This window comes from Equus przewalskii, chromosome 13, assembly GCF_037783145.1.
Source record: "Equus przewalskii isolate Varuska chromosome 13, EquPr2, whole genome shotgun sequence".
Classification (NCBI taxonomy): domain Eukaryota; kingdom Metazoa; phylum Chordata; class Mammalia; order Perissodactyla; family Equidae; genus Equus; species Equus przewalskii.
The window spans coordinates 38,757,085-38,773,401 of NC_091843.1; the positions used below are offsets into that span (position 1 = coordinate 38,757,085).

The following is a 16,317-nucleotide window of genomic DNA, read 5'->3' on the forward strand; positions in this document are numbered from 1 at the left end:
TTCCTGACGAAGGTAAGAATATCCATTTACAGTGATGACATGTCTAAGCAGTTTCTACTTGTGGAATAATAAACATTGTATCATCAGCTGGAGTAATGCAGAAGTGGGCAGATAGCACAGGATTACAGCTGAAAGGGTCTTGAAACTATTCTTATCACCTAAAATAGATAAATGATAATGAGAAGGAGATTAATAGACATGACAGCAGGAAAGGTCTTCACAACCTGTCTTCACCTGAATAGCATCCTTTTTTAAAAAAAATTTTGCATCCAGATGTTGATTACAAGATAATCAAAAATCTTTATCCTAAATCCAGATGTTGCAAGTATTCAGTTAAAGAAAAACAATTACCTTCTCTTTCTGGAGACAACCAGCTTGAAGTGTTCAGTATTGAATAAAGTACAGTGACTTGACTCCATTTTTTTTCCTTTTTACAAAAGCTATAATTCTCAAGGAGCTCCGTAATTTTCTAGGTGTCTCGTTCCTAAATTTCTTCCTGTTTTTCTCCACCCTTTGTAAAATGACAAAAAGAATTCTCTGCACCAACATCCCGAAGGAGGGCTGATTTTATAGCAAACGCTAAAAATCATAAATGTGTCTATTATAAAATCATAAGTAAAAATATAACCTCTGACCCTAACAATCACCACACGCGATGGTTTCAGTGCTGGCGTTCTCCCTCAGTGCCTAGTGTTGGTTTATAATAAACATACAGTTTTCATGATGCCATTTTTATTGCTGTACGAGTCTTTTATTAAATAAGCTCCTTCCTACTTTGTTTTTAAAAACCCATCACTATCAGGCCTTTTAGGACTGATAAAAGAATTCCTATCATTTTATCAAACTACCTAATAAAAATATCAGAAGACAAAAAAGCACTGTCAAAAACCTGTGCTTTGAAAATAGGCCCAGAATTTGGATGCTGACACTGACACTTAGAAGGTGTATAATCTTGGCAGTTACTCAATCCCTCTGACCCCTGTAAAAACGAGGAAAATCATTATACCTGCCTCATCGAGCTCTTTAGAGGACCAGGTAATATCACCTGTAAGATGTTTGCGCAGTCCCTGTGCTCACACACATCAGCTAATATTAGGAACAAGTAACTTGTAGATATCTGCTCATTTACACAAGGATCTGGCCAAAAGCCATACATGAGAGAGATTATTTTTGCATACATCTGTCTCTGAGTCTTCCTTGGTGTTTTAGGGGGAGGGGTCGGCAAGGAAATCCTCTGGATTTCACGAGCAGGACACTGCCCAATTTCACCTTGGTCTGTTGATCACCTGAGTCACACTTTCCCAGACTGTCTCTTGGTTTTGTCATCCCAGTAGGAACACATTTTCACTTTGTGAAAATGAGATTTCCCCTTTGTTAATAAAATTCTACTTTATCTCAAATCAGAATTCTAAAGTGTATTAGTTTTAAAATGGTTAAATCATTTCTTCAATAGTTTAACTTCTTTTATGCAGAGAACATCCAAGAGGAGAATCATTATTAAACACTCAAAAGAAAAAAAGGTCTCTTAAAGCAGGACCGGCTGTTTAATAAATAATCCATTGAATTCTTGCAGTCCTTTCTTTCAGATAAAAAGCAGCAGCAAAGCCCGTTAAAGAAACCCATCACAGCAAAACCCACACCCAACAGAAAGTGTCTAATAGAGAGAGATGACAGTACAAAGGGCTGAAGGAAGCTTGTCTTTGTAAGGAGAACAAAGATGTCTCTGGCAATTAGAAGAATGTTTGTCTGTTTTTGCTAAGCTAAAGGGGAAATCGTAGCATTTGGAGTGCAATTGGGGTGCCCCTCCTCCAAGGCAAGTGGCAGGTGCACACTAACGGGGGGAGAAAATAGTGATCACGTCAGTCAACTTGGTATGAGACTATTTTAAATGTGTTATAGCGTAATTGTAGTCTCATGATTTTTATTATCCAGTTGTTCTAATGTTTTGTTTTTGTCTACTATCTGGATATATACTTGTATGCTGATGTGGAGATAGGCCACAAGAGAAGTGAAACTGAGACAAATTCATCTCCTGGGACCTTCACTAAGCCGGCAGGCAAACCCTTCGGATCCAGGACTGTTCTCCCATTTTCGAGTCTCTTGTCTCTACCTTCACATCTGTACCCTACGCTCTGGACAGACTGACGAGTTTGTGGTCTCAAAATAGGACATGCCCTCTATGACTTTTAGCAGCTGTTTCCTCTCCGACCTGCCCTCCTCCCCGCCCACAAGCATGCTGTCTTGCCGAATGCACTTCCACCCTCAGGAAGTCCTCCCCATGCAGAGTTCCTTGTTCTTGTTTGGTCCCCACTGTGCCCCAGTGAGACACTTTCTTCAGAGTTCAGAACCTCGCACAGACCTGTAAGTACTTATTTGTATGTCTCCCCAAGAAATTGGAGATTGTCACCTCCGTGTGCCAAGATCTGGCATAATTCTTGACACAGAGAGGGCCTCAATCAATATTTAAATGAATGAATAAATCAATGAATATAAGTAATGAACAAAATCTATCTCCATAAAATAACGGGATGCTTTTGGTTTGTCTTTAGCCCTCCTTAAATTGGCATTTGCCCTAGAGCTTCTTAGAGGCAAAGATGCTGTAGGCTGTTTGGTTTGGGCAGTTAAGGATTTGCAGCTCCACTCTCTTTTACCAACCTCCTGAGAAGCAGCCAGAAAGTTAGAAGCTGCTGTCAGGGAGGGCTCTGTAAGAGCAGGATCAAAGCCAGCCCTCTCATTTCTGGATAGGATTGAAAAAGCTAACTTGTAAAACAGAACAGAATTCGATCTGAAGTAATCGAGTGATCCCATTTTGTTCACTGAAAAAAAGAATGTGTATCCAAGTCTTCAATAGTTTGATGTAAATTATCAAATATACAAAATAACAGGATGTTATTTCAGATGTAGGACTGTTAAAATGAGTAACTTCAGGTCAAGAATAAAAATCTTGAAAAATGAAAGATAAAGGCATCCGCCTGAGGTCCTATCTGACTCACCTCTGGCTCTCAAGCCCCGGCCTCCGAGAGCACAAGGTGGCTGGTGAGCAGACATGGGCACAGAGATTGAGGCTGCTCGAGCCCACCCCAATAGCATGCCCAGACACTGGGATAGCCACAAACTGCTCTGGCGAAGGAAAGGGCCTTCCTTGACACAATCCTTCTTCATTCTAGAAAAAAGTATTAGAAAAGGGGCCAAGGTTTAAAATGTTAGCTCTATGGGCACCCTGTTCTTGAGTCCACCCAAGAAACTCGATGGTCTTGGTATTTCACATTAAAAATATTTATTCGATAGCTGCCCAAGTCCAAGCCCTGTGATGCCACCACCATGTGGTTGCCCGCTGCCTAGGAGGGGTTGTCAGTCTAGTGAGTGGAGACAGAGAAGTAAACAAGTTAATGGAGTAACCAGCCCTGGAAACCATTATAGAGTGGGTTTAGGCAGCCGTGGGGCCATTAAGAAAAACTCAGAGATTCCACCAGGGTGACTGAGAGGATTAAGAAAGAGTTCAGAGGGGAGGTAGCTCAAGAATGGAGATTTGAGAATTGATGAGGGTTACTATGGAGCAGGGCTTGGGTGGGAATACAGTGTGAGGGAGGGGCGCCATAGGGCAAGGTTTGCTCTCCAGGAGAGTATGTTTGGGGGACTTCCAACAGTTGATGGGACTAGAGCACTGACAGTGTGGGGAGAGCGCTGAGGAGTTGGGGCAGGCAGGAGGCTGGATGGGTAGATGGGCCTGATTATTAATGGTTTGATATGCCAGACTGTGATGGGAGCTCCTTTAAAAGGATCAGAAAGGGTGAGAGGCCCAGAAATGAAGCAATTTCTTTACTCTTTAATTCACATTTGTTATCCATGGCCCTCAGACTCTTTTGTAATAAGAATTTGAGCAAGCATTCATGCTGAGCAAGAAAAGCTTTCAATACTTGTAACTCATTTCCATTCATTTGCTCCTGTCCTATCTAACCTACTTGACACCTGTAATGCTTTTAATTGTCTGAGATACTCGATTAGCTCAGAACCAAACCTGTCCCTTCCTGCATGATAGTCTGTTCCCCTACTGGCCATGAACACTCACCCAATCACACGACTTAAAGACTACTATGACTACTATGCTAAAACCTTAGAATGATTTCCAAACCCTCACATTTAACCAAATATGAGTCCAGCTTTCTCTATAATATACCCCAAACCACTCACCAAGCATTTTATCCCAGATGCACCTCCATCAGGATCACACAGCCACAGCCCAGACCTCCTGAATGAAGATAAACAGGGAGTTGTGCCTGAGGCTCCGCTTTACAGCATGGTTCCCAGGAGGTTTTTAATCTCCTGATGTGTGCAAACAACTGGTCTAGATTTAAGCAAACTTTTGGAAAAACATAGCCTCACGGGTATTTTGAAGGTGACTGGCTCCAGTTTAAGTAAAAGTGATTTAGGCATTTCAAGGAAATATATGTTTATAGTTTCCCAAAATATTTAGTTCCTAAGCTGAAAGCATATTCTAGTAACTACTATAAAGGTTTGTGTTGTTCTGCCAAATTAAATGACCCTTTAGCGTCTCACTTCTCCCTCCCTCACTATCCCCACTTCTGATGTTGAACTTACTGACTTCACACCTCTTCTTTCCAATGTCAGTTCCTTTTGCCCAAAGCCTTACTTGAAAGCATCAGGAAAATGTGTTGGTCTCAATTCTCTCACCACAAAAGTCACCTATTCAGGAGGCTGTCCTTAACTCAACCATGTAGGCTCAACTTAGCTAGCCGTTGAATTACCATGAGTGGGAATTAAGGGGTATTTAGGGGCTCTGAGAGACTGGAAGAGAGAATGAAGGGCCTAGATCTTATGGGGATGGGCTGGAGTTCACCAAGAATGAGGACCATGGAAGGACCTTGGGAGCTAGTGCAGTGGAGGCACCCTGGCCAGGGAAGCATTGGGAGTACTGACCTTAAGATAGAATGTGGCATGACGGGAGTTAACAGCAAATTTAATATTGTTCAGTGTTCAAAGGAGCCTTTTCTTTGTGGAGTAAAAATGAAGCTATTTCACTGGATATAAAAAATGGCAATATTTCTGACTGTCCCTGCGTATTTTTAGCTGTTGAGATGAGATGACTATCTTATAACCATAGTTAATGCATGATTTTCAATGGTTCAGATTTTCCCTGTTGCAGATTTGGGTATGACATTTTGGGATCTCTTTGTGTTGAGGGAAGATAGATGTCTTTCTTTGTTAATGATTTAGAATAATTTTTATCTGAGTTCTAACAGATTTTGTTCTTTTTGAAGACCCTTTTCTCTTTTCAAAATGACAAAGGAGGAGGAAAAAATAGGGCTAGAAAGCATTTCAAAGCTATTTTGTCCAGTCCCCTGCCCCATGTGGGAACATAGTTCCATTTGAGCCATTTTGGACACTGATTTGTTTGGACATAAATGCCATGACATTCAAACAAAACATCCAAGTCTGTGTTGCTTCAGACACTCAGACACCAGAGGTGCTAAAATGAGGAACACATGAGGTTTTGAGAATAAAACATATGTCAAATCAAGGCATAAAAATACTAGTTTATTGATGTTAAGGAGTCCATGCTCACTTCCAAGAACTGTGGCAAGAGGGCATCATTTTGTGACCACTCATCCCAATGCACTGATACAACTTGGTACTGCATCTTCACATAGGACAATGTTGAAACATTGGGAAAGTTTTCATTTTGCAATTCAACAGATGTGAATATATGAAACACTTTAAACATTTTTAAAGGCATTTTGGAAGGAGAGAGTCAAGTCATATTAGGTGAAAGACACTCAGAGCCTGCTTACAGGAGGATAAATTGGACAACACCATAAGACTATAAACTTATCAAGGATGGAGACTGTGTGCCTTGTTAGCATGATTTTTCTCCAGTGCTTATTACTGCCTGAAAATAATAGATGATTAAAAATATTTGTTAAATAAATATATGAATTAATGGGAACTAACTGTAAGTTTGGACCCACCATTTTGCCTTTAGAAAGTATTCTAAAGAAATAAGCATAGACGAAATCAAAGATTTAGCTATGTAGGTTCTCGTCATGATGTTGTTAGTTACGTCTAACAAAGTATGAAGGATAAATGTAAAAATAGAGGGAAGCATTTAAATTATGGTACATCCACACAATGGAAAACTATGAAGTTATTAAAATGGTGTTATAAAAAAGTATGTAATGACAGGGAAAGATAAAATAAGTTGATAAATATAAAAGTAGATTACTAACCTTTAATAACTATAGTATTTATCAAAAAGGACTATAGTATTTATTGTAGGGTCTTGGAATTGGAAACAATTTTATTTCCTTATATTTGTTTATTCTCTACTTTCTATCACAAATATGTATTATATATGTATATACTATTACTACAAATGTAGCAGTAAGATATTAAAAATATAATACAAATAAAAGGTATTTGTATTATAAAATACAAATTTTATATTTTGTATAAAATATCTCTACCTCTCTACCTCTCGCTTGAAAACTAAACAATGATACCTGAAATTGATACCTCCATTGATTAAGCTATATCGAAGGTCATTAGAAAATTCCTTAGTCATTATTAGCTTCTGTTTAGTTTAGTTTAGACAAAAATTCAAAGACAGACTCAGAGTGTTAAAAAGGCAGAAGGGGAAATGTTTTAATTTGCATTAAGAAATGGCACTTGTGAAGTCGATCAGAATTTTTGTTGCCATTGGAAAACATAACAATAAACCACAATTTAATCAAACAAAAGGAGATTTGACCATCATCCAGAGCTCTGGGGAAGGGAAGACTTCACTGCGTGTGGGATGTTCTAAGAGCACCCGCTGTGTTGGCCAGGATCTGAAGTCCCCACCTATAGAGTGATGTCTTTGGAAGGCAGACATGGTTGTGAAGACCCCTGTTGAGATGCCAAGTGACTATCATGGAGTATCACTGTGTTCACACCAATGAAACTGTTGGATCCACACCAATGGCCATCCTTTCTTATCAGTTGGCATCAAGCTCACTGTCTCAGTCAGCTTGGGCTGCTATAACAAAATACCATAGCTTAAACCACAAACGCTGCTTTCTCACAGTCTGGAGGCTGAGAAGTCCGACATCAAGATTCTAGCAGGTTCTGTTCTTGATGAGAGCCCTCTTCCTAGCTTATAGACAGACACCTCACTGTGTGCTCACTGGCCTTTCCTCACGGCATGAGAGAGAGAAAGCTCTGGTGTCTCTGCCTCTTCTGTAGGAGTACTAATCTCGTCATGAGAGCTCCACCCTCGTGACCTCATCTAACACTAATTACCTCCCAAAGGCCCCAACATCTACCACTGTCGCATTGGTGGTGAGGGCTTCAACAAATGAATTTGTATGGGGGTCAGGGGTATGCAAACATTCAGTCTATAGCACTCACCCTTCATTTTGCTAGTTTCTAGTCAGTTGTAGCTGAAAATACTACTCTTAGGAAGGGATGAATGAATTTTGCATGATGGCACAAAACAAAGTCCAGGGTGTGGAGCTGGCTGGTGCACAGTATAGAGCAGGGTCATGTGTTGGGAAGGAAGCCACGCCAGAGAAAAGTGGAAGGAGCTAGCGTTTATTGAGGACCTTCCAAATGTCAAGCATGGCTTCCTCCATTATTTGTTCCAAGCCCCAAATAACTTCTATGAGCTGGAATTAGGTTCCACGTTTTACCTACGAGAAAAACAAGTCTCAGGCAGGTTAGTCCCACAGTTAAGAAGTGGTGGAAATGACTTTAGAACTCAGAGCTGGCTAGTGCTCTTTTCACTTAGTATTGTAAATCACTAGAATTTAATTTCTATGAGAACAGGGATCTCTGTCTGTCTTATTCACTGATGCATCCCAAGCATGTAGAACTATTCACAGAATGTTCAAAAAGGGCTCGTTGAATGTGTAAGTAAATGAATTAATCAAGACGAAACTGCAACTGGCATGGAAACATCAAGTCTTACATCTTTCTTCTTGAGCTGAGTCTTCACAGACATTGCATATTGAACCCACTGAAACTGGGAGGCTGTGTCTTGTTTTGCAAAGTGTTTAGAGTGACAAAGCACACACATCTCAATATTGTTCACAAATATAATTAATTGCTAAAACATGACTTGGCTAGAGAAATACTCATTCTGGTTGGAGGAATTTTTCCCATCTGACAGTAATAACATGCCGCCCTGCAGGCTTTTTCTCCTGAGGCTGCCCATTCAGACTTTCACCTGTCTTGATGGCAGCTGCCCACTGGGACAGGAGAGCTGCCAAGCAGTGTTGAGACCAGGGCAAGCTGCCATCAGCTGGTGCAGCAGACCTGATGTCTTCCCCCTTTGCAGCTGGCTTTACATTTTTTGTTTCAGTCTTGTCCTTGGATACAGCTCAAGTGAAGTGGCTTAACATTTCAGTCAGTCTCCAAATCAGCACATTCCCAGTTCAATTTAAACGATGCCAAACAGCATTTATAGTCATCTCGCATTGGCGGTTCCTCAGAGCAACTTCGCCGGAAATCTTCCCCCAAGCAATTTTTATTAGAGACCTTAGTTCAAAACCCCACCCAACGACTGCAGAAAAGGCCAGAATTGACTGAATTTTCTGACAGATTAGTTCTTACACTTGTGTGTCCAGAACAAGGCTAGACCTCTGAACTTGCATACATCTGCTTTTGGTACCTAGAATCAACACCAAAAGCAAATTTTCTTTATGTCTATGGGTGCTAAATTACAACACAACTTTGAACAAAGCATTTGAACTCTAGAAGCTTCAATTCCCTACTCTTTAAATTGGGACCAACATAGCATTATAAAATTCCTGTAAGTATTAAATGAAATAATGTAGTTCCTGGAATCCTCTTGTTACAAGAACAGTGATCAAGACCCTGAAAGGACACATGGCTTCCTCTAGTCACACAGCTAGTGGGAGGCACCTCTGGAATTAGTACCCAAGTCTCCCAACTCTGTGTCCACTTGTCATCCTGTTACACTTCCCAATTTTAATTAGAGCACATTTTGTGTCATATCCTGGCAATTTTCAGTCTAAAAAGCCATTCTAGTGTTTCTTGCAAGAATATACAAATTATATTTAAAATAATTTAGTTTTTTACTCTCAGGATGTTAAGATACGTCAGACTCCACTTGCATCATTTTGTCAGTCATCATATGAGCCTGGAGTATAATTATTATTTGTGTTATTCATGAAGTAGTAACTCAACCTTAATTCAAAATGTAGGTGTATAGAACATTTTTTCATTTTCCTACAGAAAAACAAAAACAAGCTATAATTTTTTTAAAAATTCAAATAAATAATTCCCAAGCCTGATTCTGCATTAGGGTAAATTTGCACTACTAGACATTTTAGTAAATGTTTAGTTTCAATCAAAATATTAGTCTAATTGGCTCACAAAAAAATGACTAATAGTTCATAATAAAAAGAATCCCTCGTGGGTTGTTCAGTTCTTTTGATGGCCAGCTTCGTTACAGAATTCCCAAATGGAGTGCCAAGTTACTTGGCATTTGAAATCATCAGGAAAATTCAAGGAACACAGGAACAGGCTAAACATGAAGGTGGCTGCCGAGGTTGACCATCTGTGGAGCTCTTGACACTGCCATGGACTTTGCTGCTGGCATAGGAGCCCTCATATCTGAAGGGTACTTCATTGACATAGTCAGCAAGTAGATAGTGCTTTGGGGTTTCCAGATCTGGATTCAAATCCTGGCTATGCCACTTACCAGCCCTGTGACTCTGAATAAACACACATTTAAATGTCAGTTTCCATACTTGTAACAGGGACAATAAAGGTAATCTGACAGAGGTACTGTGAGGATTGGATGAGATAATACATGACGAAACTTAAGGAATTGCTTAGCATGTGGCGAGTGTTCAAAAAACGCCATGTTTTTTTACTTGATATTTGTTTGTTTGTTTAAATAGCTGCTTAATACCAGGTTGATTACACACCCAGCTGGGATGTTCATGAAGCACATATGGATGGCCTCCAACCATCTTGTCCAGGTGGTTGGACAAGATGATCTTCCTGCTCCAGATTCCTATCAATGTTCACTGACTGTACGGAGTGCCACCTCCAGCATTTGAAAGGCGCTGTGGCACCAACTAGGTTCAATTCATTTTTGCTGGTAACTTATTAGCTCTTGGGCTGGACAAGTCATTTAAACTCTCTTAACTTTTGGTTTCCTCATCTGCAAACATGAGGAAAGTCTCTGAGAGACATTGCAAAGATTGATCAAAATAATACACATAAAGAACAGTGATGACATGGCTAACTTTTGTTAAACCTGTTGTAAACTTTTGTGGGCATTGTGATAAGAGCCACAACTGCATTATTTCTTTAATGTTTTCAACCATGGTATATCATGCCTATTTTACAAGGGAGGAAATGGCAGCTCAGAAGGTTAATTCCCATGTCCAAGGTCACAGAACCAATAGGCAATAGAACTGGGAACTGAACCCATTCAGTCTCACTCGCAAGGCCAGTGCACATCACCACCTCCTTATACCACCTCCCCTGGCCGCTTAACTAATATAGGTCACAGTTCAATTCAGTGTCTAAATAGTAGATTCACTAAGCATTTGACTGATTCCCTATATTGTTCCCTCTATGAAATTTCTTCATCCTGATACCAATATCAATCTTTGGACCAGTGGAGTGTGTGCATCAAAACTGTCTCACTCTGAATCTTGTCACAATATTAAGTATAAAGGATGTGTCACTCCCTTGGTTTGAGTATGTGAAGTGCATCATCATTGTATTATATATAACAACTAGTCTATCCTAGACATGCTGGGGAGGGGCTGTCAGAGTCTCTAGAACTGCCATCAAAATTAGTGTAGCACCAGGATGCACCCACACACACACATACAAGGACTAGAGACTGGCTGAATTCTTTGGGGAAAAAAAATTTGCAGGAAGCAAATGCAATCATTTACTGGAGCTCTGGAAATCAGCTAAGCTTCCTCTAAAAATCTCTCACCATTTAGGAGAAATAACAAGCTATAGGATAATGAGAAGGCAAGATCTTCCTTCCACTGTGGAAAAATGCTATTATCTATCACTGGTGAAGAATGCAAAGGACTTCCACTACATGAAAGATGTTCCCGTGCTCTTAGCTGGCTTCAATTTGGAGCCCAGCAGTGTCTGTTTTGACCAGAGAAGTTTTTCCCCGTCGCCTTATCCCCACTGACAGGAAAAAGATGAACTTCTTTGGAGAAATATTGTGCTGAGATTTTCTTGATACTTTAGGCCGAAATGTCTTATTGAATCTTACAACTCCATAAAACCTGAATTCGTGTGAGTACTACCTGCTCTCTAGCTGATCCATCTTCATGGAGAAGCACAACATCTTCCCTGGTCATTTCAAAAGTCTGCTGTTTTGCCTGCAATCTAATTTGGAAGCAGTGACTGCAAACTATCAGTAAGAATTGGGCCTTTGCGCATCTGGGTCCAGTCACACAGCCATAGCTCACTCTGGCAGCTCAGCATCCATCAAATGGAAGACTGTGGAAGGGTGGCCATTAATCCCCACAGGGCTTCCTCTTCCAGAAATTTTCAGTCCTGTTACTGTAATTGCTTTGGTTCAGGATATGGTATGCAGCCAGCTGGAATGACTAGACAAATCCATACAGGTGGGCATACATTATGTCCATTGGTAAAATACCACTCCCCAGAAAGATGGAGTGAAACATTACCAAGTAGAAGCTGTAAATTTTATGTAATTTGACAAATATCCAATGATTACCTATTAGCTACACTCCTACTAGCTCTGCTACTTATTAGATGTGTGAGCGCTTGAAAAAGTTACCCAACTTTCCCAAGCCTCAGTTTTCTCATCTATAAAATTGAAATAATAATAGAGGTCCTCATAAAGTTCTTGTGTGGCTTAAATGAGATAACCCGTGTACATGAATTAATATTTGTAAGGGCATAGAAGAATACTTGGCACATGGCAAATGCCATATAAATGATCGTTCATTAATTAAAAGCCTTAGTCTAGTGCCTGGCAGATAGAAAGCACTCAATAAATGCTTGATGTTATAGTTAATATAATCGTCATCAACATCATCACTGTGTCAGGCACTATGCTAGGCATCATGAGGGGAAACAAAGATTAAAAACATGCAGTCCTTCCTCTTAAGGAGCTTCTCTTTAGTGGGGGAGAAAAACATGCAGCATGTGGGAATGGCTCCTGCTGGTCACTGATCTGGAGAGTAGAACGAGAAACTCTGACAGCCCCTCCCCAATCCTGTCATCCCAGAAGAGATCAGTGATTAGCTGTAATACAATGACAGTATCCTTGAAATAACCAGACCTAGGAGCAGATACATCTTTCATGTTTCATGATGATAACAAAAGTGCAAAAAGCAATGGACATGTAAGGGAGAAAGAGATTAATTTTGATTGACAGTATTGAAGAAACCTCAAGGAAGAGTTGGCATTTAAGAGAGTCCTTGAAAGATGAGAAGAACCAAAAAATATTGTTGTGTTTGGTCTTTTCCTAGCTATTATGGAGTTGTTGTCCCTGGATTTCAGTGCGCTCTCCCACTGAAAACAACTATAAGACTGGTAAAATATATGAGGCAACTGTCTTCAGATATTGGCTAACAAGCAGGGCAATTCTGTGCTCTCCGAGGGAAGGAGAACACAGGAGGTGAGTCCCAGCCATCTGCTTAGGAACAATCCCCTGACCACTGCACAGTGAGCTAGAGTCCAAGCAGAACATGGCAATCCTGTTGAGCTGAGAGAGATCACAGTTTGAGCATCTGAAGCAACCCAAATCTCAAGAGCAGATCCCAGATATATGGGAATTGTGCAGAAGAGTCCCCCAGAAGCCTGCTTGGGAGTTTCCCACAAGGCTTTGGCTGAACACTGGGTTATGATTGTATAAGGTAGACAATATGAGATGCATCAGCTGCTACAGCGTTGAGATCAGAACAAAGATAACAGCAGTCAAGCTGTGCTAGGGAACATTGGAGGTCAAATCTAGCCAGAGAGGATAAAACTCGTTAATATCTCATTAACATCCTAGATATTCCACTGAGACATCAGAAAGGCTGAGCCTGAGGAGTAAAGACTGCCTCCGAAAATAAGGCGTACTCTAGTCCCATCCTAACAAAGCCAGACACCAAGACTGGACAAGATCTGTAAGGGAAGATAAAGTTTGGAGGCTGAATCCCACCAAGTTAGAGCAGCTAAACACTTCAGGTTTTCACAAATCTACTCTAAATAAAGCGTAAAACCAAGTCTACACAGCTTGAAGGTGAACAACCAGTAAGCGAACTGCCTAATAGAACAAAAATTAACATTTTTCAGAGTAAGACAATAGAGTCCAGAGTTTCTTTAATGTATCATTACCAACATCTAGTATATAATCAAAAGTTACTGGAGAAACAGAGAGAGAGAGAGAGAAGAAAATTAGGAATGTGTGACCCATACTCAAGAAAGAAGCCATCAATAGAAACCTACTCCAGATGTTGGACTCAGCACACAAAGATGTTAAAATATGTATGATAAATGTATTTAAAGAATTAAATGAAAATACATTTAAAGAATTAAAGAAATATTGTCTTAATAATATTAAATATCATGAGAAAATAAAATCCTTTCTTATCAGTTGGCATCAAGCACTGTTAAGAGAATCAAAAGACAAGCCACAATTTGGAAGAAAATATTTTCAAAAAATTTTTTTTATTATTGCTGTCAAGCCAATTCCAACTCCTAGTGACCCTGTGCTCAGCAGAGCAGAACCCTGCCTGGCCTTTTTGCACCATCCTCTCACCTTCCACTGTTATAGCAGACAATGCTCCATTGCTATTCACAGGGTTTTCGTGGCCAATTTTTCAGAAGTGGGTTGCCAGGTCCTTCTTCCTAGTCTGTCTTCGTCTGGAAGCTCTACTGCAACCTGTCCACCATGGATGACCCTGTTGGTATTTGAAATGCCAGTGGCATAGCTTTCAGCATCACAGCAACACAGTATGATGACTGACAGATGGGTGTTGTGGTTCCCTGACTGTAAACAAACCTGGGATGCAGCAGTGAGAGTGCTGAATCTTAGCTACTGGACCATCAGGGCTGCTTATTTTTTTAAATACACATCTGACAAAGAATTTGTATCTCAAATGTACAAAAAGACTCTTAAAACTCAACAATAAGAAAACAAATAACCAAATTAAAAGGTGGGCAAAAATTAGAACAAAGGCCTCACCAAAGGTATACAGACAACAAGCATAAAAAAAGATGTCCAACATCACATATCATTAGGAAACTGCAAATGAAAACAATGAGATACCACTATGCCCCTATTAGAGTGACAAAATTTTTTTAAAAAACCTGACAAAACCAATGGCTACTAAGGATGTGGAATAAAAAGAACTCTAGTTCATCACTGATGAGAAATGAAAATGGCACAGCATTTTAAAAGACAGTTTGGCAGTTTCTTACAAAGCTAATCATAGTTTTACCATACAATCCAGCAATCATACTTCCAAGTGTTTACCAAACTGATTTGGAAACTTACATCCACACAAAAGCTACACATGAATGTTCATAGTAGCTTTATTCATAATCACCCCAAACCAAAAGCAACCAAAATGTCTTTCAGTAGGTAAATGGATAAACAAATTAGTACATCCATACAACAGATACTATTCAACAATAAAAAGAATGAGGGTAGCTCCTATCAGAGAGCCTGTTTGGGAAATTGAGAGTGGCCTGGAGAGGCCCTCCCCCTTCCTGCCCAGGCAAGAAGGCCGAGACATAGCCTCACTGCTGTGGCTCCCGGCCCCATTTGAACAGAAGGGCTGGCCAGAACACCTGAAAGCTAAGTGGCTCAGCAGCCCTCCAGCTGAGAGGTGGGCAGGCAGAGCTGATTGCACTCAGAGCAAAACCAGCACCAAGCATGGAGGGTTCCCATGCTACACACAGAGAGGGGGATTAATTCATAGCCAAGGTGGAGGGTAGCTCCTGGACCCTCCCAATCAGAGAGTCTGTTTAGGAAAAACTGAATTGTCTGAAGTGGCCTCTCCCTTTCCCATCCAGGCAAGGGAGCTGAGAGCACCTGGAAACTGTGCGGCCCAGCAGCTCTTGAGCAGAGAGAAGGGCAGGCAGAGCCAAATGTTTGCAGAGCAAAGCCAGTGGACCCATTCAGCCAGGGAACTTGGGGCATGGGTCAGTTTGAGTAAAGACAACAAAGGGCTTTACCAGCATTAGAGCTGCTTCTCCCACTGTGCCAGGAAGAAAAACTAATTTGTAGCCCTGCTTATTGCTGAATACAGCCTCCAGCTTGCCCACATGGGAGGCTGCACTGCCAATCCAACAGTCCTGCTTACAGTGGCACTTGAACAGAGAGCACAGCTGTGGCTTTCCCCATCTGCAGAGCAAAACTGGTGGCTTCACCTGAGCAGGGAATTCAATGCACACTCTTGCCTGATTTGGGTCCCCAAACAATGAGCCAAACAGACCCTGGGTCCCATCCTGCTGCCCTGCCAGGGCAGGAAAGCTAATTCACAGCCCAGTCTAAAACTGAATATAGCACCCAGTAAGCCTGACCAGAGAATCCTTGCAAGCATGGAGCTCATCCTACAGCATCACTTGAGAGGGGAACTAAGCCAGTAGTCTTATCCAACTGTTCTCAGCCAGTGGCATACCCTCCCCCATCCCAATGTCAGACCTCAAACAGTTGCCTCATCCAAAAATAGACCGTAATAGTAGGGCCCATCTGCCCAAGGACATTACCAGCAGACACTCCCAGAAACCCAAACTGAGCTGATTGGTGAAAATCTGTCTCTACCAACACAAACCTGTAAAGTCTAGAAGAGGAACCCAGTTACTCAAATGCACAGAGACTCATGTAAGGAATCAAGGATCTTGAAAAACCAGGTAAATATGACACCATCAAAGAAAACTAAGTTCTAATAACTGATCTTAAAGAAATGGAGATCTATGAAATGTCAGACAAAGAATTCAGAACAATCCTCTTAAATAAATTTAGTGAACTACAGGAACATACAGACAGACAACTAAACAAAATTAGGAAAACAATGCATGAACAAAACAAGAAATTCAACAAACCAATAGAAAACATCAAAAAAGGAAAAAACCAAACAGAAATCCTAGAGTTGAAAAATACACAACTGAACTGAAGAATGCAACAGAGAGTTTCAGAGGCAGACATGACCATGCAGAAGAAAGAATCAGTGATCTGGATGATAAGACTTAGAAATTATCCAGGCAAAAGAGCAAACAGGAAAGAGAATGCAAAACAGTGAAGCATGCCTATGAGACTTATGGGACACAATGAAAAGAAACACTATC

General features: G+C 40.7%; 1 long non-coding RNA gene across 1 annotated transcript in view; it reads right to left on the minus strand.

Annotated features, from left to right (window-relative positions):
* The window catches only part of LOC103554378 (uncharacterized), a 241,058-nt gene that overhangs the window by 73,822 nt on the left and 150,919 nt on the right, over window positions 1-16,317 (minus strand). The window lies entirely within an intron of this gene.